Here is a 26,656-nt window from a genome sequence, read left to right on the forward strand (position 1 = left end):
GTAACTGAAAGTCATGTGCCATAAGATCTTAATCTTACCTATGACAGTAGGCTCCAGATCCACAAACACAGCCCTGGGGACGTGTTTTCCAGCTCCAGTCTCACTAAAGAAAGTGTTGAAGGAATCGTCTCCACCTCCGATGGTTTTGTCGCTGGGCATCTGTCCGTCCGGCTGGATGCCGTGTTCAAGACAGTAAAGTTCCCAGCAGGCATTGCCAATCTGGACACCAGCCTGACCCACGTGGATAGAGATGCACTCACGCTGTAGAAACAAAAAGGACAGATGCAAGACATTTTATTCTTGCTGTGTGCCATATTTGTTGTGCTGTTGAACACAATATTTAACTTCCTGGCAGCGCAGATATGAAAATCAGATAACTTTCTATCTCCACATTGAACATATAATTTGTACATCTATATGTGTGTGTGTGTGTGTGTGTGTGTGTTTGTGTGTGCATGTTCATGTGTATATAGCATAATTGGCCTCTCTCCAAAAAGAAAACTAGATGCAGAGCACAACTAATAATTGTTAGTAACCTCACTAAATGAGTAACTGCTAAAACAGAGCACACTAAATTTCTTCTTAACAGAATTAAAAAAAAGACATATTTTTTAACTATGTGGGTTATATGAAAATATTACACTCGACTAAGGCATGCCTGGCATACATCAGATCAAACTTGTGATCGAGACGAGCCCAGGCCTCGGCAATGGCCGTGGTGTTGCTCAACATGCACAAAGCCCTCTGCTCCTTACCAGACATTTTATTTTCTTTTAAAATTGTTTGTATATTTGTATTTAAATAAGTGTTTTTTTTGGTTTGGTTTTTGTTTTTGTTTTTTTCTGCGTGTTGTCTCTGTGTACTGGAAGCTTTTTACACTAAAACAAATTCCTTGTTTGCGCAAGCATCCTTGGCAATAAATCTCCTTCTGATTCTGATTCTAAATGTCCGTTATTATTTCATACAAGGAAATAATTCTTTGTGAAAGTGTGAAACCTTAGAATAAATATACTATCAGTGTAAAATGTTTAGTAAATTCAGTACAAAGTTGATTGAAACATTATATTGCATACATTAAGGTTTAATAAACTTTCACATAACGATTCTACAAACGTCATTCATAAAGTATGAATAAAGTGATCGGTAGCTAACAATTTTTATGGTAGACAAATAATACGACAGATAATACTTACCATTTTGAAGATGGTGGCTTTAATGCGTATCTAAATACAAGCTTCTTTAAAAAAGTTGAACTTGACCTTGAATTCTCAAAGTTCTGTAACGTAACTCTGTACGTAACTCTGTAACTTAAACGTAATGAGTCTGTAGCGAGAACAAGGAATAGTCTTAAATTTGGGGGTGGAGTTATTTATACTTCTTGGCTCCGTCGTCATGGAGACGGGACATTTCCTCTTCCTCATTTGACTCTCATTGGTGGAGAAACGCTAAGCCGCACTCCATTGGTGCGTTTTAATTTTTGAATAATTTCTTCCTCTGAAGACATTTTCAACCTGGGGACATTGGTGGAAGGTTTTTTTAAACACTCTCTATTTAAGCTTTCAACTTACAATGTAGTAGAACAAAAGGATGAAAGCAATAGTTATTAAACTTTACAGCAATAGGCTGATTGGAACATTTAACAAAATTAAACACAATAGCTCGAAACAGAGCTCAAGAATAGTAAGTATAAAAATAATAAAAAATACAAGGAAAGAAACATAAACAAAACAGTTCTGTGCAAAAACTACACACACACACACAAATATATTTATCAGCACATTGAAATTATTTTTTCACATATCCCAACTCTGGAGCTTGTCAGAGTGCAGGGTCAGCCATAATACAGCACCCCTATAGCAGAGTAGGTTAAGGGCCTTTCTCAAGGGCTAAACAGTGGCAGCTTGGTAGTGCTGGGGCTGGAACCCTCTGATCAACAACTCAAGAGCCTTGACCACCTCTTCATCCCAAGAGGCCCTGGTTCCAGGGGTGGGAAGGGGCTTAATATGTAAATCATGTTCATAAACAAATAAATCTTGAATGTATCTACACATGCAGCACACCAAAACAACATGAAGAGTCTCAACTATTCGAATAGAAACAAGATATTCACTAAAATAAAGCATAATTCCAACATCAAGCAGGTACAAACACAAACTACAGATCCTACAGAATACAACGATATAAGTATCATCACTCTATGAACAATACTCACAGAACTAAAAGGAAAAAAAAACACAAAACAACCGAGCAGCCATGACACTAAATTTGCTCCTACCTACAGTATGGTGTTTCAGGATTATAAATCATATTTCAAGAGAAAAATCCAGTTGATTTGTAAAAATTGTCTCTGTTACTTTGTCTGTGAGAGTCTTATAAAACCAAGAAGTCCATTGGCCATCATTCATGGATCATTCATGACACACTACCTTTTATGGTTGAAATGACAACAAAAGCTTCTTGACTTGACTTGACTTGATTACATTAGGTGATAAAATGTACAGTATTATACTAATTCATGTTGTTTTAAAGAAAGCATTATATTTTCTTGGCTACCAGCTGCATTTCCCCTTTCTGTTTCTGTTCTCTTGCTATCCAGATTGCTAAAAACCCCATTTACAGATCAGTTGCAACACTTTCTAAAAATCCAACAAAAACTAAAATCTGTAATGCATCACTTTACTTGTACCTTTATTTAACAGACAAAACAACAAAGAAAATATATTCAGTGTTTTCATTGACAAACGTAATACATTCATTTTCTACCGCTTATCCGAACTACCTCGGGTCACGGGGAGCCTGTGCCTATCTCAGGCGTCATCGGGCATCAAGGCAGGATACACCCTGGATGGAGTGCCAACCCATCGCAGGGCACACACACACTCATTCACGCATGCAATCACACACTACGGACAATTTTCCGGAGATGCCAATCAACCTACCATGCATGTCTTTGGACCGGGGGGAGGGAACCGGAGTACCCGGAGGAAACCCCCGAGGCACGGGGAGAACATACAAACTCCACACACACAAGGTGGAGGCGGGAATTGAACCTCCAACCCTGGAGGTGTGAGGTGAATGTGCTAACCACTAAGCCACCGTACCCCCTACTTAAAACACATACTTATTTATATTTCAATTTGCACATTTTTCCACTGTACATACAACTGTCTATATTATATATGTGTTCATGTCTTGTCAATGTCATTCTGTTTACACTGTGGAGCTTCTGTACTAGAACAAATTCCTCGTATGTGAAAATATACTTGGCAATAAAGATCTTTCTGATTCTGATTCTGATTCTGATCAATGAGTATGCACTGGCCATTAACAAACAAATAAACACCTAATAAAAAAATAAAATAAATTGTCATCAAATAATACAATTGGTTGAAAATGTATTATATTTGAAGACTGAGAGCATTTCACCTCCCTTTCACTTTGGCCACATCAAAATGTGTCTCTATGTCTCTATGGAATCAAATTTAAGACAAATCAGCTAACCCAGCTGATGAAACATTATATATTGTAGTGCAGTCAGCACGATGGGGCACGGAAGAACAAGCACAGAGACTGGAGTAGAGCAAACCATGAGTTGGCTTTATTTTACTTTAAGGTACAGATGCAATTTTGGTGCTGACAAAACCCCTGATAAGGTGAAAACAAACTTGTCCCTCCGTTTACAGGGTGATAGGTGCTCTTGTGCAGGGATCCAGGGTCCCAGCCTAGGCAGCATGAGGGTGGATGGCAGTAGCGAGGTGAAGCAGTCCTCTCCAGGAGCGTGGCTCAGTCACAGCAGGCAGGCAGTCAGGCAGGCAGCACGTCCTATGGAAGCAAATCTGTCCAGGAGAGAGCACATTAGTAATCAAATTTCTTCCCCCTTACCTCTCTCTAGCTGCTGAGCCTGGCTCTCCACTGTGTTGCACAGCCAGAGGGGTAGTGCCACTGCGGCGCTCCTGATTGGCGTGTGATGGCGTGTCACAGTCTAGATTATCACCAGAGTGAAAGTATACGATAGGGTTTGGTTAGCGGAGGAGGAAAAAATAGATTTGCTTGCCAGCAGACGATGGAAACCTTGTGCTGGTTGCGGATGACCGCACTCATGGGAACAGCAAGAGCCAGAGCCAGAATCTGCAAAAAAAAAAAAAAAAAAAATGTCATACTATATATGAAGTATAACAAGTTAATATAGAGTAAAAGCACATTTAAGTAAAACATTATCAGTACAGACAGTTTATATAATTTATGCAAATAAAAAGACAAAAATGGAGTGTGTTTTCACTCGTTATCCCAAACAGTACATTTCCCTAATACCAGCCCTTCCTCATAAACATACAGTACACACACATAAACACACAAAAGTTTTGGGGAAGCTTTGAACAATAATCACATCGCATACACAGGGAATTTTTTAGAGCAAGACCAGAATCACAATTGATGAATTGATCTCGGGTTGAATGCTGTTTTGACAATAAACACTATTTTTGCTTTTCCCATCCACAGCTCTTGTAACTATCACTTTTCCTATATTCATCTCAAAAAGGGGTGTGTCCAAGGTCCAGGACAACCAACTTTAACTAGTATAAATGTGTAAAAAAGTATAAAAAGTATAAAAAAGTTTCTTTCTTATCCATAAACTGCTTTGTTCACAAGACGTAATTTAAAGAAGGCACTTTTTGTGATAATGATTTATAAATTGAAGCAGCACATAATATCAGCAGTAGCTCATGCTTCTGGCATTTTATTATCATAACCAAAATTCTTCTTAAACATGTCCCTTTAGCAGAAGAAATGATTTACATTTTTACTTTTTATTTCCTGAATGTTTGATTGTCTTTTAAAGGTTAAGAGCAAGATCATGTCGTACCTGGCAGAACCTGATGAAGTTGGAGGGACTGAAGGAACAGATTTTATTGTTGATGGCAGCAGTGGCGGTTCTAGACCATTTCAACTGGGGGGGGGCAAGCTGGGGCCAATTGTATTGTTAGAAGGGCCAGTTACATTTAGACCTTATTGTTGTCATATCACTTTCTGCACTGCACTGCAGGCATTAACAGGCAAAATACCATGTTTCTAATCATTCAATAATGTATTTGCATTTCAATTTTATTTTTTAAATTTGCATTACATATTCAGTATCAGTCACAGTAACTGTATTCTACGATTTATGTGTTTTTTTTTGTAAAAAGAGAGCAAATTCATCTAGATTTAAGGCCTTTGTCCTCCTTGACTCAATACTTAGAACACCTAAATTGCTCAATATGTCATCCGGTCCCCCATCAGAGTTTTTGGGTATATATCCATCATTGGGCTGCACAGGTGGTTCTTCCTGGGATTTGCTATCTGCCAAAGGGAAAAAAAAAAAAAAAAAAAAAAAATATATATATATATATATATATATATATATATATATATATATATATTAGGGCCAGGCGATAAAACGATAATTTTTATTACCGTTCTTTTAAAAGGTAGGGTCTCCGATGTTTGAGAAATGCTTCAGAAAATGAGTCTGAACAAAAAACTGAACCAAAAATCAAAACAAATATGTAGCCAATGAGCAGAAAGGGGGCGGGTCTTGTCAATATTGGCGGAGAGAGTGTTCAGTGCGCATGTGTGACATTAGCAGAAAGCGGTTTTAACATTGACATGGAGGATAAAAACAAAGAAAGAAAACGAAGAAAGGCTTACGATAAGGTAAGAAGTAGGACCCGTGTTAATATAGGATCAGCTTTCCAGCACTGGAGAGAACTGAAGGAGCGGGAAGTTGGCCACATATTCACAGATTGGAGTTTCCTGAGTCAATAACTCCTGAGCTAAATGCTGTTACTACACAAATAACACCTCTTTTCTATCGTAGTCATGTAGAGAGGCAGCTACAACCATGTTTTGTGTAGTAACAGCGTTTAGCTCAGAAGTTATTGACTCGGGAAACTCCAATCTGTGAAAATGTGGCCAAATGAGCGCTGCAGCGAACGAGGAAATTGTAAATAAAAGAGGAAGTCAGCTCGCCAGTATGGCAGTTTTTTGGATATTATAAGTCTGACCGTAGTCACACCAATGTCGTCTGCAAATTATGCAATACCACTAAACTGGCACTAAATTCTCAGGTTTCTCTATGTTTATATTTAACACTTTGCACTATTTTATTACACTTTATTAAGCGTTTCTTAATACCTGAAGGAATTATGATCAGAGGAAGGTTAAGTTTAAAATAAAAATGTTTAAATGCAATATATTTTTCTCCTGGTCCTTATTTTAAATGGGTCATAAAAAATATCAATAATTATCGACATCGACCGATTTGAAACACTGATATCGTGATACAGTTTTCAGCCATATCGTCCAGCCCAAATATATATATGTATACCCTTATATACCCATAATATATGTATACCCTTTTCATTTCGGCAAATAGTTTTCATTTACATAAATATTGAGAATTAGGTTTTTAGTGCGCTTATTACTTCATCTGTCTTAGTATTTTTCAGTTTTCCATTATTTGCTGATGAGAATGTATTTATATATTTATTTTACCACCCTCATTTTTACTCTTTGTCATGTCTTTTTGTTGTTATTACTACAATTCAGTCAGGACCACTTGAGTCAAAATAAAGACAATTCTTTGACATATTTACATTTTTTATTTGCAAGCTTATAAAATGTACATTTGGCGGTATGGCTCTGTTCTGAATTCCCCATCCTTTTCATGAGCTCCATGAAAGCTAGTCAGGGAACAGCAGCAGCTTCTGGGGACAATCTCTCACTTAACTGGGAAAGCAGCAAGACAAAATCCCCCATTTAGAACAGAGCCTGCATCAGTGACAACAGAATGACACTGATTAAGTTAAACACAAAGTTTCAAGGAGGAGCTAGGGGAGGAGGTGGGTTGCAGCAATGCAGAGGAAACAGCCAAGCAGACAGACTGAAAAAAACATTTAAATTGGGTGCCCTGTTTGAAAGGGACCAATAGCGCGCTTAGGAATCAGATCAGCTGATGGGCGGGGTTAGAAAATTTGCCATCAGCTGATAGCCAAGCTTGACTATGTGGCCTGCCTGAACTGACGCTGAATGCTATATTTCAGTCAGGACCATTTGAGTCAAAATAAAGACAATTCTTTGACATATTTAAATTTTTTATTTGCAAGCTTATAAAATTTATATTTGGCGGTATGGCTCTGTTCTGAATTCCCCATCCTTTTCATGAGCTCCGTGAAAGCTAGTCAGGGAACAGCAGCAGCTTCTGGGGACAATCTCCCATTTAACTGGGAAAGCAGCAAAATCCCCCCAAACAGACCATACCAGGCAATCCTCCCTGGCTCTTCCTGCTAGCTGAAGAGCCAGAGGAGGATTAAAGCAAGCATTTCACTAGCCAAACTTATTAGTAAAATACCAACAGAGCAGAGTACATGTTATTATCAGACACAGAAAGCAGTTCCTTTGCCATTTACTAGCAACCACTGACCATTAAAAACCCCCCAAAACCAACAGAAGGTGCAGCATCTGTATACGATTCAAGGCTGCAGAAGACTCCAGAACATCATGAACATCATGCCATCCCCATTTTCCAAGGAGAAACCAGAACCTTTTTTAATGAACCGTTAATTCATTTTCAATGCTCTCTAGCATTTAACCATTGTCAAGTTAAGAAGTTAGACCATTTGTCAGTAAATATTTCCTGCATAACATATCATAACAGCCTAGCGAGTCCTAACATAACGTATCATAACGCCTAGCAAGTCATGGCATAACGTATCATAACCGCCTAGCAGGGCAAAGCATAACATAGCCTAGCGAGGCATTGCATAACGTAACATAACGCCTAGCAAGGCATGGCATAACGCATCATAACAGCCTAGAGAGTCCTAGCACAACACAACATAATGCCCAGCAAGGCATGGAATAACGTATCACAACAGCCCAGCGAGGCACAGCCCAACGTATCACAACAGCCTTGCGAGGCATAGCACGACGCATCACAACAGCCCAGCAAGGCATAATCCAGCGTAACGCAACACAACACGGCCCAGCAAGGCACAGCACAATGCAACCCGACACAGCCCAGCAGAGATAGCATAACGTAACACAACACAGCCCAGCAAGGCATCGCATAACGTAAAGCAAAACAACCCAGCAGGGCTCAGCACAACGCAAAATAACGCCTAGCAAGGCACTGCATAACGTATCACTACAGCCCAGCGAGGCACAGCACAACGCATCACAACAGCCAAAGCACCACAACATGGACCAGCAAGGCACAGCACAACATAACGTAACGTAATCCAACACAGTCCAGCAAGGCACAGCACAATGTAACCCAACACAGCCCAGCAAGGCACAGCACAACGCAACGCAACAGAGACCAGCGGGGCACAGCACAACGTAACATAACGCCTAGTAAGGCATGGCATAACATACCATTACAGCCTAGGGAGGCATAGCATAACGTAACAAACGTCTATCGAGCCACAGCATAACGTATCATACACCCTAGGGAGGCATAGCACAACTCAACATAATGCCCAGCAAGGCACAACGCATCATAACAGCATAACGTAACAAAATGCATAGCAAGTCACGGCCTAACATATCACAACAGCCTAGCGAGGCACAGCACAACGTAACGCCTAGCAGGCATGGCCTAACGTATCATAACAGCCTAGCGAGGCACAGCACGACGCATCACAACAGCCTAGCGAGGTACAACAGAGTGCAACGTAACCTACATGGCCTAGCAAGGCATAGCATAATGTAACGCAACACAACATAGCCTAGCATGGCACAGCACAACATACCATAACACAGCCCAGCGAGGCATAGCACAACGCATCACAACAGCCTAGCGAGGCACAACATAGCGTAACGTTACCCAACACGGCCTAGCAAGGCACAGCCCAACGCAATGCAACACCACATAGCCCAGCAAGGCCTAGAACCACCCCTGCTCTTATGCCTACCGAAAATCACTGAAATTTTACTTTTTACTTTTACTTCAAATACTTAAGTACATTAAATATCAGAAAATTACTTTTGATACTTAAGTACAGTATATATCAGATACTTTAAGACTTTTACTTGAGTAATATTCTAAAAGGTAACTTTCACTTCTACCAAAGTCTTTTTTCTAGTATGATACTTGTACTTTTACTCAAGTATTGCTTTCTACTACTTTATACAACACTGATTACAGTGAAGTTATTGATTTTTTTTATTATGAAAAATCATAAAAATTAAAAGACATTTCCCCCAAATAAGTGTTGTAGTATAACTATCAGGACATTAGTGATGTGTGAGCTGAATTTGGTGACAGTACAGTGTAATACAGTTAAGTTATTGACTGTTTTTCAGTATTCGCTTTTCGGGTTTTGCACTTTGCAGACGGTCCCTTGGAATCTGTCTCTCAGTCGTCTGCTCATAGAGACTTATGTATTTTGTCCACCATGGAGGAAAGCTGATTTTGAGGAAAATTGGGTTGTAGCTCCCTCTCTACATTACTAATATAAAAAAGAGGTGTTATTTGTGTAAAAAGAGCGTTTAGCTCAGGAGTTATTAACTCAGGAAACTTGAATCTGTGAATATTCGATTAATATCCGGTAACACGGCCATAACACATAAATGTGGCACATTTTAACTGTTAAGTAAAACACACATGCACTGACTCATGATTCCATAGAAACATTTTCCATCCAGATGTGGCTAAAGTGAAAGGGAGGTGAAATGCTCTCAATCTTCAAATATAATACATTTTTAACCAATTGTATTATTGGATGAATTATTATTTATTTATTTATTTATTAGGTGTTTATTTGTTTGTTAATAGCCAGTGCATACTCTTTGATTTAAATAATTCATTATTTATTATCATTCAGAGAATGAAAGTTGAGTTTGCTTAATGTTTGTGGAAATTCTGAGGAATGTTATTCCCAAATGCAACATCAACTTGAACATCTTGTTTCAGACCCCAACTTTTCAAGCTTGCATAAAACTGTCCAAGATGCTACATTTCTTATCTCATTGCTCCACATGTTTATCAGGTGATCATGCCAGGTAGTTATAACATTAGTTTATAATATATGCTTATAAGCTTTTTTCAGTCGAGTATTCACATAGGCACTTGGATTTCTAGATAACATGTTGCAGAAGTGAAACTGGTATTGGAGGAAATCATTACAACCATACCCAAGTGTCAACAAACGACCGAGACAGGGACAGGGACATATTCCTATGGCTCAGAAACAGAGGCCGATTCTTCCAAAATGGGTGCATTGTGGAGAAATGTGCTAATGCTGTCAAAAAAAACCCCAGTTCATTAAGTCGATAAGACACACATTTATTATCTTCTATAATTAAAGAATGATGGAATCTCATTGGAAAATGTAACCTGCCCAAAATGGGTTTTGTTTCATTATAAAGGGGCAAAGTTCTTGCTAATGCTGTCGAAGAAATGAATTCAGTTTATTTTAAAAATCTGATTTAAAAAATTATTTGATTTGCTTTGTACCTTGAAAGAAGTGGATGTTGAGACACACAGCAATGTAAACAAATTGTTTATTGAATGATCTTTTTAGAGAAACCAGATGCAAGCTTTGGATTAAATTGTAGAAAACTACATAAAAGTATAGAAAAAAATTTCTTAAATCAAAATAATCTCATGAAATGGTTTAAATGTGCTCAAGACGTGTATGAGTGTTTGTTTGCTCCAGCATATAGAAACATTTTACTGGGAAGACTGGGACTCAGTACAGACTGGCTTTTGATGGTTTGAAGGCAACTTTAAAGGTTTTTAAAACTCTAAAAGGAAAGGACGATGTATGTTTAAGGTCAAGTTGGAATCCTCACACTCTGGTAAAAGAATGAACCGTTGCCAGAACCGAATGACGATTCGGGTTGATGTTTGATTTTTGATGTAGTAAAAGTAATTGCAAGATATTGTTAACTCCATAATCCGAATGGAGGAGGAGTTGTTGTGTGGTGTGTAATAGAAGTGATTACAGTCGTAGGTGTATTGATTAGACAAATTGACAGGGAGTTAGGAATTGTCGCACACGCACTATCGCACACGCACACGGAAAAATCCCTGATGTCTCTTGCGCTAGCGACCGTGTATAGACCACCAGGGCCCTACACCGATTTTCTTAGAGAATTCACAGATTTTCTTTCTGACCTATTGGTTAGCTTTGATAAAGCATTAATTGTAGGAGATTTTAACATTCATGTTGACGACACAAATGATGAGCTAGGACTCACATTCATGGACTTACTAAACTCACTTGGACTTAAACAAAACGTCACTAGAGCAACTCACCGTCGTAATCATACATTAGATTTAATAATATCACACAGAATAGATGTCACTGATATAGATATCACTCTTCAAAGTGATGATATCACAGATGTAATGAGTCTGTCTGTGTTTCTGTCCTGTTTCTGTCTGCTGTCTTTTCCTGTGGTTAATTGTTTGCTCCGCCCACTCTTTGGTTTCCATGGACATTAATTGTACTCCTTCTCTCCTTCAGGTGTCTTGTCCTTGTCTCTAATTGGTTCTGCTCTGTGATTGGTTCTTGTCTGTTATTTATACTCTGTGTGTTCACTTCCCCTTTGTTGGTCGTTATTGCATTGTGCTTGTATGTATGTTGTGGATGTTCCGGTCTCCTGTCTGCTCTGTATTCTGCTCTGTTTTGCCTGCCTGTTTGTTTGCTTGTTTGTATTACCTGTTTCTTGTTTTGGTTTAAGTAAAATCTAAAACTGCATTTGGATCCTCACTCGCCTTTGTCCAACCTCGTGTCAGAACGACCAACCACATGGATCCAGCAGAGATTTTGTTCCGTTTATGTCAGGGGGATTCCCCACTGGAGGAATATGTAGAGGTGTTCTTGGACTTGTCCAATCAGGTGGATTTTGGGGAGAGGGCAATCAAGGACCTGTTCCGGCATGGTTTGAAGGACGGGCTGCGCTACCTAGTGCCATTGGGCCGAGAGGTGGGGCCTTTCACGGACCTGGCCAACGTAGCGTTGCTCCTGGGCGGGTCCTCCCTAACCGTGCACAGGACAGAGTCGGACACCGGCCCTAAATATTTTTTTTGGGGGGGGGGCAGTAGGCATCGGGGTCCGTGGGCTGCGGAGCCAGGCCAGCCACGGACGCCCGAGGCCCCTACGGTACCTCGGCCCGACCCAGGCCTGTGTACGCCGGTGACCGAACCCGTCCACATGGGTGCCAGACCGGAAAGCTCGGGCGAGGCCCGGGGGAATCGGCTGATCGCCAAGCTGGCGGACACCCCGATGGTGCCGGTTCGGGCGGCCGGCATCCCTACGGCACCGGCTGGAGCACCGAAGGCACCTGAAGCACATGAACCTGCTGAAGCACATGAACCTGCTGAAGCGCCCGAACCTGCTGAAGCGCCCGAACCTGCTGAAGCACATGAACCTACTGAAGAACATGAACCTGTTGAGGCGCCCGAACCTGCCGAAACGCCTGAACCTGTTGAAGCGCCCGAACCTGTTGAAGCGGCCTTACCTGTGGAAGCGCCCGAACCTGCCGAAGCGCCCGAACCCGCCGAACCCGCTGAGACACCGGATCCGACCGGACCGACCGGGTCGATGGGTCCGACCGGGTCAACCGAGCCAGCCAGACCGACCGGGTCAACGGAACCGACCGGGTCAACAGAACCAGCCGGGCCTACCAGGTCGACAGAACCAGCCGAACCGACCGGGTCATCAGAACCAGCCGGTCCTACCAGGTCAACAGAACCAGCCGAACCGACCGGATCGGTTTGTCCGACCAGGTCAACCGAGCCAGCCGGACCGACCGGGTCAACGGAACCGACCGGGTCAACAGAACCGACCGGGTCGACAGAACCAGCCGGACCGACCGGGTCGACAGAACCAGCCGGACCGACCGGGTCGACAGAACCAGCCGGACCGACCGGGTCGACAGAACCAGCGATCCCCAGCTTTGTCTCCCTGTCTCTGTCTGTCTCTCCCTCTCCTGTCCATCTTGATAGGTTCAAAGCGCCTCCTGCACCACCCTGGCCTCCGGCCCTGCTCTGGTCGCTGGCTCTGCCGGCTCCGCCCTGGCCCCCTGCTCTGCCGGCTCCGCCCTGGCCCCCTGCTCTGCCGGCTCCGCCCTGGCCCCCTGCTCTGCCGGCTCCGCCCTGGCCTCCTGCTCTGCCGGCTCCGCCCTGGCCTCCTGCTCTGCCGGCTCCGCCCTGGCCTCCAGCTTCGCCGGCTCTGCCCTGCCCTCTGCCGCCCCATGGACCTGGCCCGCCTTCCCGCCCCCTGTTCCGCCTCCGCTCCACCGCCCTCCGGTTCTGCGTTGGAGTGTCTGGAATCCACTCCTAGGGGGGGAGCTCTGTAATGAGTCTGTCTGTGTTTCTGTCCTGTTTCTGTCTGCTGTCTTTTCCTGTGGTTAATTGTTTGCTCCGCCCACTTTTTGGTTTCCATGGACATTAATTGTACTCCTTCTCTCCTTCAGGTGTCTTGTCCTTGTCTCTAATTGGTTCTGCTCTGTGATTGGTTCTTGTCTGTTATTTATACTCTGTGTGTTCACTTCCCCTTTGTTGGTCGTTATTGCATTGTGCTTGTATGTATGTTGTGGATGTTCCGGTCTCCTGTCTGCTCTGTATTCTGCTCTGTTTTGCCTGCCTGTTTGTTTGCTTGTTTGTATTACCTGTTTCTTGTTTTGGTTTAAGTAAAATCTAAAACTGCATTTGGATCCTCACTCGCCTTTGTCCAACCTCGTGTCAACAGACCATTATCTCATAATGTACACACTACCTGTAGAACAGGCTAACTGCGTTTCTCCACATTATCGTCTCGGTAGAACTATTATTCCGACCACTAAAGACAGATTCACAAATAACCTGCCTGATCTGTCTGGACTTCTTACTGCACTCCTTAAACACAGACGATCTAGATGAAATTACTAACAGCATAGGCGCTATATTCACTAGCACACTAGAAACTGTTGCCCCAATCAGATTACAGAAGGTTAGAGATAAAACGCTTGCACCGTGGTATAATAGTCATAGTCACACCCTCAAGAGAGAGACCCGTAACCTCAAGCGAAAGTGGAGAAAAACTAAATTAGAGGTTTTTAGAATTGCATATAAGGAAAGTATGTCCAACTATAGACAGGCTCTAAAAGCTGCCAGGGTCGAGCACCTGAGCAAACACATAAAAAATAACCAGAACAATCCCAGGTTTTTATTTAGCACAGTGGCTAGACTAACAAAAAACCAAAAATCTGAACACACAATTCCATCACAGTTCAGTAGTGACGATTTTATGAGATTCTTCACTGATAAAATCGAAAGTATCAGAAATAAAATAGGTGACGCTCAGCATATGAGAGCAACTAGCGTCCCGGTCTCACCTAAGGTTCTAAACACAACTACATTGCTTTACAAGTACAGGTCAGGAAGAGTTAGTTAAACTTATTACTACAGCTAAATCAACAACTTGTTCACTAGACCCCATTCCAACTAAACTACTGAAAGAAGTGTTATATAAAGCCGGTGAGCCTCTCCTTAACATCATTAACTCCTCGTTATCTTTAGGTTATGTCCCTAAATCCTTCAAGTTGGCAGTTATTAGGCCACTCATTAAGAAACCTAGAATTTAGATCCTAATGGACTTTCAAATTACAGACCGATTTCACACCTTCCGTTTATGTCTAAAATACTAGAAAAGGTTGTGTCTGTTCAACTGAGCTCCTTCTTACAGGAGAACAATATCCTCGAAGAGTTTCAGTCAGGTTTCAGGCCCCATCATAGCACAGAAACTGCTCTTGTTAAAGTTACAAATGACTTGTTCTTAGCTTCGGACAAAGACTGTATGTCACTATTAGTTCTACTTGACCTTAGTGCTGCATTCGACACTATAGATCACAACATTCTCCTAGATCGCTTACAAAATTACACAGGTATTCATGGACAGGTTTTAAGTTGGTTTAGATCCTACCTGTCTGATCGATACCATTTTGTAGAATTAAATGGTGAATCCTCCAGTTTATTACCAGTTAATTATGGGGTCCCTCAAGGATCAGTTCTAGGACCTCTGCTTTTCTCAATATACATGCTTCCATTAGGGAACAATATTAGAAGACATGGGATTAGCTTCCATTGCTATGCTGACGACACACAGTTATACATCTCATCAAAACCAGATGAAATAACTAAATTGTCCAAATTAACTCAATGCCTTAGAGAGATAAAAGACTGGATGAGCTGTAATTTTCTGTTGTTAAACTCTGATAAGACAGAAATACTGCTTATAGGCCCAAAAACCAGTACACAGAAACTCTCACAACTTAATTTCCAATTAGAGGGATGTACTGTTACTAGTAGCTCGACAGTGAAAGACCTGGGTGTTATATTAGACAGCAACTTGTCTTTTGAAAATCACATCGCCCAAACCACAAAAACAGCCTTCTTCCACCTTAGAAATATTGCCAAGCTGAGAAACATCCTGTCTATATCTGATGCTGAGAAGCTAGTTCATGCTTTCATGACCTCTAGACTGGATTATTGTAATGCATTACTAGGTGGTTGTCCTGCATCTTTAATAAATAGGCTACAGTTAGTCCAAAATGCAGCTGCCAGAGTTCTCACTAGGACAAGAAAGTATGACCATATAACCCCAATTTTATCATCTCTACACTGGCTACCTGTTAAGTTTAAGTAAGAATTGAGTACAAACTGCTGCTACGTACAAGGCTCTTAATGGTTTAGCTCCCATGTATCTAACTAGTCTTCTAACACGTTACAATCCTTCACGCTCTCTGAGATCACAAAACTCAGGACTTCTGGTAGTTCCCAGAATATCCAAGTCTACTAAAGGTGGTAGAGCGTTTTCTTATTTAGCTCCAAAAACTCTGGAATAGTCTTCCTGATAGTGTTCGGGGCTCAGACACACTTTCACAGTTTAAATGTAGATTAAAAACCCATCTCTTTAGTCAGGTGTACACATAATACATCCCACCATATTGTGCACTATTACACTAGACTTGCACATTCTTATGAACAGCAGATATGTCAATCCCTCTGCACTGCTCTTCTCTTCTCTTTTTCTACCCATGCTGAGACACCCATGCTATGATCGTCTTCCGTGCGATGAAATTTTTGGACCTCCACTGAGACAAGGCTGACTCTGTGAGAACCCTGAGACATCTACAGATCTACCGGCTCCAGTTGGACTCTGTGATACTTGTATATTTGTAACCACACCATCTAGTGTCACCCATATGAGGATGGGTTCCCATTGAGTCTGGTTCCTCTCAAGGTTTGTTCCTTTACCAATCTAAGGGAGTTTTTCCTTGCCACTGTTGCCTGAGCCTCCTCAGTCTTGCTCATTGGGGACAAATACACATACACACATACAGACATACATACATACATACATACATACATACATACATACATACATACATACATACACACTGTGAACTGTATATATCTTGAATTTTTATTAATTCTTTATACTTCTCCTTATGTTTATCTTTTGTTCTATGTTTATGTTCTGTAAAGCTGCTTTGTGACAATGTCCATTGTAAAAAGCGCTATACAAATAAACTTGAATTGAATTGAATTGAATTGAATTGGGCAATTAAAAGTTTTGTGGGACTTATGACAATAGAAAGTCCCAGAAGAAGAAAAGAGATAAGTAAGCATGACACCAGTGTTGCGTAAAGTAGTAGAAAGTAATACTTGAGCAAAAGTACAAGTATCATACTAGGAAAAGATAATTATATAGTTAATAATATATATATAATATGTAATAGTCTTATAGTATCTGATATATACTGTACTTAGGTATCAAAAGTAATCTTCTGTATGTATGTGAAGTAAAAGTAAAAAGTAAAATTTTTGTGATCTTCAGTAGGCACAAGATCAGGTTGTAGGATTTCATCTTCAGTGGGTTTAGCCCTCAGTGTGAATTTAAAGCAAGTGGAGTTTTATATTATGTATTGTATTATAATTATTATTATTATATGACTACATAGTAAGCCAAAAGTTATGGTATTATTTAAAATGGTGACATTGGACACCATGTACATGCATGTAATGATGCCAGTCTTGAATCAGATAAGTTTATGTATGTGTGCATTCTCTACAAACAGTGTGTCCATTGAATGCAGACATTGGTAAAAAAAAATAAAAATAAATAAATAAATAAATAAATAAATAAAATAAAATAATAATAAAAATAATAATAATAATAATTATAGATTGTAATATCTTTGTGGATATTAAAAGTAAAAATAATATCCACAAAGACAAAGACCAAATAAATAAATATGTATGTTTCGCATACGGCCATTCCACTCTGAGAACGCCCGATCTCATCTGCTCTCGGAAGCTAAGCAGAGTTGGGCCTGGTTAGTACTTGGATAGGCGACTGCCTGGGAATACCCAGCTGTAAGCTTTTGACATAGGCATTAATTTACTTTACTATTTGAACTCTAACAACATCTTAATATTCAGACCCTTTTACTAATGTTTCGATAGAAAACAAAAAAAAAAAAAGAAAAGAAAAAAACAAACAATTTATAAATGGGTTCCATTCCAACTTTCCTTTCGCTTACGGCCATTCCACTCTGAGAACGCCTGATCTCGTCTGATCTCGGAAGCTAAGCAGAGTGGGGCCTCAATAGTACTTGGATATGCGACTGCCTGGGAATACCAGGTGCTGTAAGCTTTTGACATAGGCATTCATTTACTTTACTATTTGAATTCTCTAACAACAACATCTTAATATTCAGACCCTTTCGCTAATGTTTCGATAGAAAAGAAAAGAAAAGAAAAGAAAAGAAAAGAAAAAAACAAGCAATTTATAAATGGGTTCAATTCCAACTTTCCTTTCGCTTACGGCCATTCCACTCTGAGAATGCCCGATCTCGTCTGATCTCGGAAGCTAAGCAGAGTCGAGCCTGGTTAGTACTTGGATAGGCGACTGTCTGGGAATACCAGGTGCTATAAGCTTTTGACATAGGCATTCATTTACTTTACTATTTGAAGTCTCTAACAACAACAGGCCTGCCTGAGGAAGGAGAGAGCCCCCAGAGTGCCACCAGCCATGGACTGGGACAATCCGGCAATCTTCCCTGATGATGGGTTTTCATATATATATATATATATATATATATATATATATATATATATATATATATATATATATATATATATATATATATTTATATATTTTTTTTGTTTGTTTTTATTGATTTGGCCTCTTATGATGTTTGTTGCTGTATACTGTGTGTAATACAAGCTTGCAGGGAGGCTACTGCATCCATTCATTTGTCTGTTCAGTTGATGTGTATGGATTTGTCCTGCATTTATTTCAGTGTGCAGACATGCGGGGTGTGTTATATACAGACCTTTGAATGTGGATTTATCCTTTTGTTGTATAATATGCTTTAATTCTGTGCTTTCCATCTTGTAGAGTCACTGTGTGACTTCAGTTACGAAAGAAGCTGATGGTTTACTTGCTTTGTTTTATCCTTATTCAATAAAGGAACATAATGTTACACTTTGTGTTTTTATATTCATATGGAATGTGTATTTAATACAAAGAAGGAAAAAGTCATAAATTTATGAGGCTGGTTCTTTCTGCGGAAAAGATGCATATTCTTTTTACAGTCCTGATACTTTTGACAATGTGCTGATGTGCCAAAAGATTAAGTATGTCCTTGTTTGTGAAACCATACTGAAGAAAAATTTCACAAAATGCCCCACAGCTGTCATTTTAACAACTGTCCTCCTCTAAAACAACGGATTACAATATTATTAAAAACTTCATTCTTAAAGTCTGTGAATTTTCTTTTTATTCCTCTGTGGTCCTAATATTCTATCAATTTATATACAGTATAGCCTTGTTGTCTATGGGAAACCGTAAATTATCTAATGATAGCAACATCATCTAAAAATCATCATTTATCCAAAATGACTGAAATTAATGATCACAAACATTTAAACAATGACAGTGGGTCTAGTTATATGTGATAACAATGTATAGTGGGCAGTGGAATAACTATTGGTTTCCGTTTGTGGAGACTGCTGACTGACATACATGTAAGGGATGAGATTAAATAGATCCAGAAACTTAGCCTGGTCTGGAGCAGGCTAGCTTCACAGAATAAATCTATATAGTAATTTATACCATAACATCCTACTGAACCCTAATCCAGCTTTAGTGCAACCGGATCACGGATAAATTGAGCCAGGATCACCAAGATATCCCGGCTTAATCCCTTATCCTAGTTTTGTGCAATAGGCCCCAGCTGTTAAGCTAAGTTAAGGCATCACTGTGAGGAGTCGGTAAAAGTCTTTCCTTCTTTCCATGTTTATCACATTCAAGGTGAGTGCTTTCTGCTTAAACATGTTATTCTTTTGTTATACTGTATTATCTAATCCATGACAGTCAGAATGTGGTTGTATTGAAGTAAACAGTTATACAAGGGCTCTCAAGTTTTGAAGACAAGCAAGAATGACGTCTCAAACCCCCCACCCAAACACAACAATGTGGGTGTTGTGTTTGGTAAGGATCACTGAACACAATTTAGCCAAATACAAAGTATTTATTCAATGTCCATTTATTAACTGTGTGTGTGTGTGTACAGGTATGTGTGTGTTAGAGAGAGAGAGAGAGAGAGAGAGAGAGAGAGAGAGAGAGAGAGAGAGAGATTATGACTGGTGTTGTTTATTGTAAGTGTTTGTTGAAGTGTAAGTATCTTGAAGTTCTCCCTAAAAGATAACAGTGCATGGGACACTAGTACACACATTTTACAGTGACATCAAGCTAAAATAGCAAGAAAAAACACTGAGTATGTCTGAAAACATGAGAAATTATCATATGATAAATCATAAAATACAAACATACAAAATAAAAAATGCTCAATTTCTGTAACTGAATCTTTTTCCTGCCTTTACAGAGTCTTGCTCTTCATTGTGACCACTGGGATCCAGAACAATGGCTACATCTAGTTCTGCATGAAGATACTGAGACACTGAAAAAACACTTACAATTCATATTAACCTTAATAGTACTAACTGCACATTTAAATGTAGAAAATGAATTAAGGTGACTCTATAATTTTACAAAATTATTTTTCACAGTTTCCAGACAGCACAGGTATTGAAAAATCCATTCAGTCCACCATATTCATCAAAATGAACCTACTGTATGTGTATAGAAAATAGATATTTGCTTTATTTTGCACATTTGTAAACATTATATATTCATTCATTTTCTACTGCTTATCCGAACTACCTCGGGTCACGGGGAGCCTGTGCCTATCATCAAGGCAGGATACACCCTGGACAGAGTGCCAGCCCATCGCAGGGCACACACACACTCATTCACTCACGCAATCACACACTATGGACAATTTTCCAGAGATGCCAATCAACCTACCATGCATGTCTTTGGACCGGGGGGAAACCGGAGTACCCGGAGGAAACCCCCGAGGCACGGGGAGAACATGCAAACTCCACACACACAAGGTGCAAGCGGGAATCGAACCCCAACCCTGGAGGTCTGAGGCGAACGTGCTAACCACTAAGCCACCGTGCCCCCCTCAACATTATATATATATATGTTTATAAAATTTAAAGTTAATTACGTACTTTCCTTAAGCAATGCCTAGTGACCTCCTCTCTTTGTCCAATCAGAATAATGTTCGAATTATAGTGGTTTAAGTTGAACCTTTTCTTTGCATCTTTTTGTTGATAATGGCTTGAATATAAAATTAAATTGCCTGCCAAAGAATTCTTAAAATAACACATAAAGAAATGACAAATACATGAACTGTCAAACATTGTGTTATTACACACAGCACTGCTGTCAAGTATGTAGTAATGTGATAAATAAAAGGCTAAAAACAATGTTACCACAAAGTCATCAAGTGGAGTGAGTCTTCACCGATGAAAACGGATTCTTTTCCATAATCCCATGTGTTCTGTTGTCTGGAGTAAAGTTCTTAAGACATCATCCAATGTAACAAAACATAGAAATAAAAAAATAATAATATGATGTAAACATAACCTTTTTTATATATATTAAAAAGATGTAATGTGTATATAATTAGTGTATAAACACAAATGTATAAATGTATTTATTTATTATATTGTGTAACTGTGTTTTCTTTCGGCTAACACGTTGAAACCTCTTATAAAATCCTCCTATATGTGTGATGACTTACATGTCTTCCAAAGTTACATATAAAGTGGAACATTCAATATATACATACATACATACAATAAATACATACAGTACATACAAAGAGAGAGATGTTTTAGTGACAAAAACTTACCAAGCGTCATGTTTGACCACAGCGCAGCATGTGGTAGAAAATATCTTGGGGAAGTACTAAATGTTGAAAAATAAATATTTTTGTCTCCAGTAGTGTCAAGCTCTGCATTTTTTTAAATGTTTTTCAAAAGGATTAGGTTCCACAAACACATGAGATATTTTATACAGTAGTATGAAAATTGTAATCTAGTTTGAAAGAGCACAGAGCGACCACTCTCTGCTGAACATCCACGGATCATCGGTAGAGATCGTCAAGAGCACCAAATTTCTTGGTGTTCATCTAGCAGAGAACTTCACCTGGTCACTCAACACCAGCTCCATCACCAAGAAAGCCCAGCAGCGTCTCTACTTCTTACGAAGGCTGAGAAAGGCACATCTCCCTCCCCTCATCCTGACCATGTTCTACATAGGGACCCTTGAGAGCATCCTGAGCAGCTGCATCACTGTCTGGTTTGGGAACTGCACCATCTCGGATCGCAAGACCCTGCAGCGGATAAGATCATTGGGGTCTCTCTTCCCTCTATCAAGGACATTTACACCACACGCTGCATCCGCAAAGCCAACAGCATTGTGGACGACCCCACACACCCCTCACACACACTCTTCACCCTCCTGCCGTCTGGAAAAAGGTACCGAAGCATCCGGGCCTCCACAACCAGACTGTATAACAGTTTCTTCTCACAAGCCATCAGACTTCTCAATAACTGAACTGAACTGTACTGAGCACTACATACACACGCACATCATCTGTATGGACTGTACTGACCTACACCAAATACACACACTTCCAATATACATCCATCAACCTGTTTACATGCTGTTTTGCACAATTTTTTACACTTTTTTTTTGCTCTTTGCACACACTGTCTAACATTTCCCTCGTTTTGCACATACTGTACAATATTTCAGTCGTTTTGTACATACTGCAAATCCTAGCATTATCTCAGGGACCTGCTGCTAAGAAACTGTGTTCATTCTAGTATTACTGCACGCAATATTGTCTGAACATACAGTATTTACACTGGTCACTGCTTGTTACAGCAGCTCCTATAGCTGCTGATGGCTTGGATAAACAACACACACTTTACGCATACCAAAGGACCTTTGTAGTAGATTTTAACTTGACTAAATGATTGAACATAATGCAAACATATATTTGCAATCTTTGAAGATGAAAGTGGATATCCAGTATGTTGCTCTTATAGTTTGTGTGTTAAAAACCTGTAAGTGTTCCCCTTCCACCAAGCAAACTTCCTCTACCTGTAAGAAACACCTCTTTATAATCCTCTGTGCACACACTGCCCCCACCTGGTGACAGCCCAAAATGCATTCACAACGTTGGCTCCTACACCGCTGTTTCTGTTTATTGTCTTTTTTGTGTCTTTTTTGTATTTTGTGTATTGTCTGGTAACTTTTCGTCTGCACTGTCTTTTGTCCTGCACTGTCTTGTCTGTCTTGTTTGTCTTGTCCTGCACTGTTTGCACCAGGTTGCACAGATGCACTTTATGTGACTACTTACTAAGTCCTTAGCCCTGTCTTTGTTTTATGTAGCACCACAATCCTGGAGAAACGGATGTACAAACATTTCACTATGTACTGCAACAGCTATATATGTTTGAAATGACAATTAAAGCTTCTTGACTTGACTCTTGAATATCAGTCAATAACAAAATTTATACCTGCAATATTGAAATTTGTCCACATGAGATTAATCAAGATAAAAAACAGCAAATATTATTATTTATAGAAAGTATTAATTATCTCATTTATTTTTATAGTATTATTATTATTATTATTATTATTATTATTATTATTATTATTATTATTATTATACTATGGATGTTGTATGTAGTTTTTCCTGTAGATAAACAAATAAAACTCATTCATTTATACTTGATAATTCAGCTATTAACTGAACAGAATAGAAGTGCTGAAGGTTATTTAGTATTTAGTTAATTAAGAAACGATAATTGACTAATATCTGATGTCCTCTCTGTGTGTACATATTAAACTTGACTGTCACTGCTAGATGATCAGATTCTACTAAATATTCAGTTTTTTCACAGTGTTTGATTTTGTAAAGGTAAAATATCACACAGTTTATCTGTTTCAGCGGTCTGTACCTCCATTTCTGTGTTGTCTAAAGCCGAAGCTGGATTCGAGCCATGAGCCGGTATTCTATCAGTTCATCCTACTCATCATTATTTCCTACCCATCTTAGCGTCCCTCTGCACATGCGCATTCCATCTTAGCGTCCTGCCCATAAATCCATTCTACTACTGCTACTACTGCTTGTGGATTTATCAGTGTTTCGTAGTTTTTGTGCTTTTATTCAACATTATATTTGATTCGAAAGCCTATATTTAACAGTCGGCTAGTGAACTGATGGGTAGTGTTGATGTTTTTATATGATAATAATGTCCTTATCCCTGTAAAGCCCACTGTTGCAGAATAACAACATCACTTTTAACAATTTTTAAAAAAGGCCTGAGAATGTTTTTTTTCTCAAGACCAACTTTACATAGTTAATGGGTTCTATTGTTTGTCCTCATAATGCTATTGGATAGAAGAAGTGTTTATAGGTCCGGTAAGTGGTAGGTCTGGCCATGAACTCACTCTACCTGCAAATTTCGCGTTGAGCTCAACTCTGTTTTTTTGCATCACTGGATTTGTCAAGATTCAAGTAAGTAAAATTCCTCACATATTTTTTTCTGTGTTTATTACAATGTCTAGAACACAGATATATTTTGTTATTTTGGAAAACATTAATAAAATTTGATTTAGAGCTTGTTAAGTCCATGTTGTAATTGAACAACGCTGGGCCAGAGTGGTAGTCAAAATAGCCTGTGCACCTTACACATTACATAAGGACACTGCATTTCTCACATGGCCACAAATTGAAATTTAAACTGTTAGATGATTCATTATAACTAATTTCTAAATGTGCTTTTCTGTTAAATTTGTACTTAGTTTAGATTGGACCATAATTACACACAAGAATACATTTTATGTGGTATTTGAAACGCCATCATATAGAGCAGTATCTGAAACTCCCTGTATCTTTGTAGTTTTTTGTTATTTAACGTCTAAACAGTCCTGAGATTTTTTATGAGTGTTGCCCAAGTAGTAGTTTATAGCATTAGGAGATAGAAAAGCAGGCTCTGAATGTTCTGGATTTTTGGGGTGATGCCTGTTGCATTGTTCAGGGACAGGTGTAAATGGTCTTGAATATGAACCTGTGATATGGGGGATGCGCTTGTTCCTTTTAATATAATAAGTAGATAGCATAATAGGCTATCCAGACAGTACTGTTTGAATGAAGTGGTGGAATTTTGATTAGCATTTGCATTGAACTGATAATACTTTGATGGACAATACTTAGTTAGTCTATTCTTTCAGTTTATCTACTATAATATAAGACCCATATGTATTATTCACTAATTTATTTATTTATTTTTACTTTTTCTATTTCAGAATGCCACCAGTGCAGAAAGGTCAGCTATTCACTGTGCAGGATGTGATTGCTGCAGTCCAAAATGGAGAGAGTGATTTTGAAATGGAATCAGATGACACTGATGCAAGTGAGTCAGAGAATGAAGATGCAGGTGAAATGGACAAAGAAAACCACCAACTCATTGACTGCCCAGCCAATGAGGATCTGTACATCAAGCCCCAACCAAAGAAACACACTTTGCCCCATGACAGATATCGCTGGCTGAAAAATCGTGCTATTACATGGCCTCTGGGAAGTCATTGACTGCTGTGTGGTGGCATGGTTATTGACCTTCTTATAGTTTCAGCCTTGATGCAGCTCAGAATTCCCTCAAAAGGTAACTATACCAGTTTATGTATGTAACCCAGTTCCCTGAAAAGAATACTGTATCGCTTGCCACACCCCAGGCGTCCACTCGCACTTTCTTTAGACAAATAGAAGCTGGAACAATGTGACATTATTTGGACTGGCTGGTGCATATTCCCTTTGTCACATGTCCTTTCTGAGCCTTTAAATTTGCACATAGAGTTTCAGATACAATTTCCTCAAAGAAGTGTTCCCATAGCGTAAGCCATGAGGCAGCATCTTGTTACCTTTTCTGGGAAACAGGATACATAAGTAACCTGGTGTAGTTCCTCACATTCAACAAAACTTGTCTGCCCGGTTATAGTTATATATATCAGTCGTGCTTACCAGGCAGGGGAGGAGGTGTTGCACTTATTCATAATGATAAGCTAGGCACCACATAGAAATCTAGACATAAATTCTATTATATACTATATACTAACTTAACATACTGTATAAAGCTCAAAAAATAAGTCTACTGAGTCGATTCCACTAATGGCTATTTACAGACCTCTGGGACCATATTCTGAATTCCTCTGTGAATTTGCTTTTACTTACAGATTTTACTTCAAACCTAGTTGATTTTCAGACAAAGCATTAATTGTGTGTAATTTAATATTTATTTCCATAAGTTAAAATAAATAAATAAATAAATAAATAATTAAATTACATTAAATTCAATTTTTTTATTTCCTGTGGGCCCACCACCTGCAGGAGAAACCGTAAGGGGCTGGTGCAATGTGGATTGGGTGGCAGTCGAAGGCGGGAGCCTAGGCGACCCAATCCCTGGACACGGAATCTGGCTCTAGGGACATGGAATGTCACCTCGCTGGGGGGGAAGGAGCCTGAGCTGGTGCGGGAGGTTGAGAGATACCGACTAGATATAGTTGGGCTCGCCTCCACACACAGCTTGGGCTCTGGAACCCAACTCCTTGAGAGAGGCTGGGCTCTCTACTACTCTGGAGTTGCCTGCGGTGAGAGGCGGCGGGCTGGTGTGGGCTTGCTCATTGCCCCCCAGCTCAGCAGCCATGTATTGGAGTCTACCCCGGTGAACGAGAGGGTCGTTTCCCTGCGCCTTCGGGTCGGGGAGAGGTCTCTCACTGTTATTTGTGCTTACGGGCCAAATGGCAGTGTAGAGTACCCGACCTTCTTGGCGTCACTGGGAGGGGTGCTGGAAAGTGCTCCGACTGGGGACTCAGTCATTCTACTGGGGGACTTCAACGCCCACGTGGGCAGTGACAGTGACACCTGGAGGGGCATGATTGGGAGGAACGGCCCCCCCGACCTGAACCCGAGTGGTGTTCTGTTATTGGACTTCTGTGATAGTCACAGTTTGTCTATAACGAACACCATGTTCAAGCATAAGGGTGTCCATCAGTACACATGGCATCAGGACACCCTAGGTTGGAAGTCGATGATCGACTTTGTGGTTGTTTCATCTGACCTCTGGCCGTATGTCTTGGACACTCGGGTAAAGAGAGGGGCGGAGCTGTCAACTGATCACCACCTGGTG

The 26,656-nt window shown here is 40.0% G+C and overlaps 1 protein-coding gene, 1 non-coding gene and 3 pseudogenes across 3 annotated transcripts in view; 3 read left to right on the forward strand and 2 right to left on the reverse strand.

Annotated features, from left to right (window-relative positions):
- LOC132842396 (tubulin alpha-1 chain-like) overlaps positions 1-276 on the reverse strand; it is a 1,548-nt pseudogene extending 1,272 nt beyond the window's left edge.
- LOC132843539 (NACHT, LRR and PYD domains-containing protein 3-like) overlaps positions 1-26,656 on the reverse strand; it is a 924,649-nt gene that overhangs the window by 841,825 nt on the left and 56,168 nt on the right. The gene's annotated exons all lie outside the window — the stretch shown is intronic.
- LOC132843669 (5S ribosomal RNA) lies at positions 17,301-17,417 on the forward strand (annotated as a pseudogene).
- Positions 17,572-17,690, forward strand: LOC132843667 (5S ribosomal RNA; annotated as a pseudogene).
- On the forward strand, positions 17,856-17,974 carry LOC132843662 (5S ribosomal RNA). The gene has a single exon (XR_009648209.1). It is a non-coding gene; the product is annotated as a 5S ribosomal RNA (ribosomal RNA).

The sequence above is a fragment of the Tachysurus vachellii genome, chromosome 3 (genome assembly GCF_030014155.1).
Source record: "Tachysurus vachellii isolate PV-2020 chromosome 3, HZAU_Pvac_v1, whole genome shotgun sequence".
In the NCBI taxonomy this organism is placed as follows: domain Eukaryota; kingdom Metazoa; phylum Chordata; class Actinopteri; order Siluriformes; family Bagridae; genus Tachysurus; species Tachysurus vachellii.